The sequence below is a fragment of the Suncus etruscus genome, chromosome X (assembly GCF_024139225.1).
Source record: "Suncus etruscus isolate mSunEtr1 chromosome X, mSunEtr1.pri.cur, whole genome shotgun sequence".
Classification (NCBI taxonomy): Eukaryota; Metazoa; Chordata; class Mammalia; order Eulipotyphla; family Soricidae; genus Suncus; species Suncus etruscus.
In genome coordinates this window covers 122775441-122780533 of record NC_064868.1, presented here as the reverse complement: position 1 = coordinate 122780533, position 5093 = coordinate 122775441, and the positions used below count along the sequence as shown (strand labels likewise).

Here is a 5093-nt window from a genome sequence, read left to right as displayed (position 1 = left end):
CCCTGAGCACCACTGGTATGTAACTATGTGCCTCCCAAACATAGCAAAAATAGAAAAGCTTAATTTTTCCTGATGGGAAGAAATTATTAGATATATTTAATGGATAATCCAGAAAAATAGTCTTTGGTCTTGGAATATAGTCTGGTATAGACATTGAAAAACATGTCTACTACTACAACTACTCATTTGCCCATTCAAACTTGGATGAATGGTTCATTGTTGAAGCAAGATATGGTCAAGTTAAAGAACAGTGGCACTAAAAAGATAACTCAGGGAAAAACCTACTTTTCTGCTTATTTTATATAGCTGCTGTACAAATACATAGGCAAATAAGTATGAAAGAAAACGTGTTATAGGAAACAATTTACAATAGTCCTCTTCGAGGAGGTTAAAATAGATCTCAGTGGAGTACAGGGTGGATGAGGGAACAGAAACTTCAACTACAACCTTGGTGTGGCATGGGTTTGTTTTTAGGGGATGCACTACTGCATTGCTTGTAGCATACTTGTAGCTCTTCATTTTTTAAGAATGAATCTTTATTTAAGCACCATGATCACAAGAATGTCTGTAGTTGGTTTTCTTCATTTTTAAGGGAACTATTTTTAAGTCTGAGAAGCAGAAATGTTTAGAATCCCATTCCCAGCAGCATACTGATACGATATGATACGATATGATACTTTAGGGCTTAGGATGTTTGGGGTATGTATATATGTACGTGCGTTTGTGTGTGTTCTTGATGGTAAACAAATTCCTTTCTCTTCTCTTCCCAAGATCACCAGACTTAGGCTCACAGACAACTAAGTAACAGAATCAAGAAAACCAGATATAGAAAAAGAATGCAAGGAAGAAAGGAATATTTCAAATGGCCTCAGGAAGACTGAATGGTCACTACAGTCCCCACAAGTCAGTAATGAAATGTGCCAGGCAGTAAACTAGAAGTCCCTCTTTAGCCTCTTCCCACCATCTGACAAGTTAAGAAGAGAACAAAGTGACTGACTAGTACAAGGTGCTGCAGAGGTAGGTATCTTTTCCAGTCCAGGATGGATAGATTCCTGGTTTACCAAGCTGTGGCACATTTCAGCAACTGCTGATGTGTTGATGCCTACTAAAACCTGATGTGGGAAGAAGAATGAATGTGGACAAGCCCTAGTAGCCCTCAGAGGGAAATGATCTCATTTCTCTTGCTGGGCCACCCCCACTTGATGGTAAATGGAATAAGACAGGGTAGCATTTAAATTTCACCATTATGGTCTTTTTTCTCTCTTAAAAGCCACATGTTTACAAATGATGGCTTTTATTGTTTCTTGAACTCTCTACCACAGCTGTAGCCAGCAAAGGAGAAAGATTCATAAACATGGATTTGGCCACTATTTTATTCTCCTAGGACTCTGTGAAGAGATTTCCATTTTTTTTTGTTTTGCCAAATGTACAGGGGTGGCCTTTGGCACTTGCTATATATAGTTTGATGTGCTAGCTGGTTGAAAGTCAGGCTGGCTGGAAGTCATTGGAGCTTTGAATCTATAATCTCTCTCCCAGTGCAATTTGTCTATAAGATTTCTTTCTTGTTCTGCCAGAGGGTAGTAGGGATATAATTCATGATCCTGGGATCTTCAGCAGGCTTTCTGTCACAGTGAGTTCTCTGTTCTTTAAGGACAGAACTGTCACTCATCACTAAATAGCCCTTCATTTTTTCTTAAACACTGACTCATAGAATCATAGTCTCAAAGGGACAAAGAGGTCATCTAATCCAACCCTTTACTAGTTTACTTCAGTCAATGCCCCAAGTAATATTTAGTGAAATGAAAAGGGTGATTTGTGAGAGTGAAAGGTGGAACACCTCCAAAAGAAATGTTGAGGTCTCTGTGTTAAGAAGTATTATATAGGAAAAGTGCTCATATAATGACATCTTTGGTTCTGTGAAAATTATTATGTACAAGCCCAAATTCAAATATGAGGGTCATGGGAGCATTCTCTCTATTGCCTGCATCAAATCACAACATTTCTCTCTCCTCTCTTACATCTTCTTTATTAAATTTTTATTGTCTTAGAGACTGCCTGGCAGTGTTCAGTACTTACTCTTGGATCTGTTCTCAGGGATCATTCCTCAAAGTTGGGTGACCATAAGTAGTGCCAGAGATTGAAACTGGGTTGGCTGCATGCAATAAAATAGCCTTACCCAGTGTCCTATTTATCTGGCCAGTCTCCCTACATTGCTCTAAATAAAACTATTTTGTATCAATATTTGTTTCCTTCTGAAATTGTTTTCTTTGAGGAAACGTAAAAATACTGGAAAACATGAACAAGAGTTTTGGCTTATGTTCCTAAATAAAACAAAAAAATCTAAAAATATCCCCTGAGAATCCTAAATAAATAATAATGATAATCATGATGATGTCTGCGAAGATATTAAATTAAGAACCAATATTATCAACTAGAATTGTCTTTGACCCTTAATATGCGTCTGGTACAGAACTAAGTTATTCATGTGAATGTTGTAATTAGCAGGTCATGTCTCCATGCCTGCAATTATCCTCCATGCTACAGATAAGGAAACAAAGGTTTTAGAAAGAGCAGAACAGTTTGTCCAAGATCATATATCTGTAAGGTAGCAGGACTAATAAGAAACCCTAACTAAGTCTTTACCATCAAGCCATACTGCCCTATTATTCTCAAAAGAAGACTGTTAATTGAAGAAAACAGTTGTCTCCCAGATTTGTTCCAGCTGCCCGGCTATAATCTTTTTCCTAGACCCCTTGAGATTTTTCTCAATATAAGCCTTCATTTGAACTGAGGCAGAAATATTTCTTGCTTCTATCCCTTCACACAAAGTATATTTTGGCTTCAGCCAAGAACAACAGAATTACTTCCATGAACTTAAGTTATCTTGCTAATTCATTTGAAGCAGGTGATAGGTTTAAAGGGAAAATAATAGCCCATAGCTCTGGGCAGCTGGTTGGAGAGGAACTAAAACCCTACTCTGACTCAAAGAATAAGATTCTTTCATACAAATTTCCTGCCCAGTTAGTTAGAAATCCATAAAATTAGGTGAAGTTGTTGTCTTCAAATATCTCAAACATCATTTCCTATTAAGTGTCTTCATTTGGATATAGTATTTTATAAGCTTAACTGGTGTTCTGTAAGCAGGGAAAGGGTTAGCGGGGGCTGTGGATTAACTTAAGGTAAAAAGATAAAATAAAAGTGTATTGCACTCTGCATTATAAAAGAATGCCACAGGGGCTGGAGTGATAGCACAGAGGGTAGGGTGTCTGCCTTGCACGCAAGTCACCCCGGGTTTGGGCTTGATCCTCAACATCCCTCTCATATGGTCCCCTGAAGTGGCCAGGAGTAATTTCTAAGCCCAGAGCCAGGAGTCACCCCAGAGCGCTGCCAGCTGTGGTCCAAAAGAAAAACAAACAAAAAAAGAATGCTACAGAAATAAACACCTCAAAATAAAGTAGCAAAGTAACGGGTCCTTTGTTTTATCCTATGTTATTGAAGATTCTGCATTCTTAATTTTTCTTGATCATCACACAATAAATGTTAAGTAGGCAAATACATTTTTACCAATTCAGTGGCAAAGAATTAAAGAACATCATTCATGTTTGTATGATAAAATAATGAAAAGGGGCTAAAGATTTAATATCCAGAAATCTTTTTATTTGACCATAGCCACATTGAGTTGGTATATACACATGGATATTGTGAAGTTTCTCAATCATGAGATATCTCTCACACTCTCATTAGCTTCTTTTGCCTTAAATATATTTTTATTAACAATTTATTTGTTCTTTTATTTTTCTAAGAAATTAGTTATATGTCCAGATTAAGCACAGGATCACTGACCTCACTAAAGATTAGAACAACAGTATTTACAATGTTTGTAAATATTCTGTCCTCTTTCAACTCATATACTCAAATTATCCTAATAAACAGCCAGGAGTAACCCCAGAGCACCGCTGGATATGCACCCCCATGAAACAAAGTTAAAAAAACTCAAACGTATTCATCTTTTCTTCTGGAATGTTTACACCATGGTTAATAATATTCATTGCTATTTTTATCTTAAATACTGTGATTTTTATTCTCCAGAAGATAGAATTGGGTCATAAGTATATTTTTATGGCTCTATTGAACACATTCCATATTTTTCTATCATCTTTAATATAAGAAATATATTCATGAAAGTTATATATTACTTCAAAAAATAAAATATAACTATGATTGATTGTACATTTGAACTGAACAGGGAAATAACACTAACTGAAGATTGAGATTGCATGTCAAAAATCTCATTTAATGCTCATAGTGTCAAAAAGGAAGACATCACTATAGTTCTACTTTATATTTAAAAACATTGACTCATATACTTGGTTGGCAGGGGAAATACTATTATCATGGAGGTGGTTTTCTAAGAATAAAGCTTATGCAGTCATTTTGGATTTGCTGGCCTCTATAATTTCCATAAATATGGGAAACTCAACTGCAAACTTTGTGGTAGTGGAGGACTGTGTTCATATTTTTTCTTTAATAAAAACAAAAAGAAATTAAGCTATCAGGAATATGGCCCAGTGATAGAGTATATTCCTTTCATATGTCTAGATTTGGTCCTAGCTGTGTACTCTCAGAAACATTAAATAAAATAATCAAGGTCCCACTAAGAGCAATTGGTTAAGCTAGAATGCAAACTGTTGTAGTCTAAGTTTTCAACTACTAAATCCAGGTTTAAAAGAACTGTGCATATTACTGTTAGCAGCTAGAGCTAAGTAAATACTAAAGTTTATGCTGAGTGCTTATTATATACCAATGCTGTGACAGTGATTTTGTTTTCTCTCTCACTGATCTTTAAGACCTGCATTTAACATTTATAATGATGAAACTGAGACTAATAATGTTAAGTAATTTAAGTCACACAGTAAAATAATTACTGTTCATATTTAATTTTCTGTGTGCCATCTAAACAACACAATGTATGGGTTGAAAAATAGACTTTGCAGCAATAATTTGAGATAACATATAAATGCACAAAATCACATATCGAAGACGCCAAACCCATAAGAAATATTACTCTTTTTTTTTTTTTTTGGTTTTTGGGT

General features: G+C 35.6%; 1 non-coding gene across 1 annotated transcript; it reads left to right on the top strand.

Moving 5' to 3' along the window:
* The first annotated feature begins 4363 nt into the window (after nt 1–4363).
* Nucleotides 4364–4526, top strand: LOC126000004 (U1 spliceosomal RNA). The gene has a single exon (XR_007492410.1). It is a non-coding gene; the product is annotated as a U1 spliceosomal RNA (small nuclear RNA).
* Nucleotides 4527–5093: the final 567 nt, after the last annotated feature.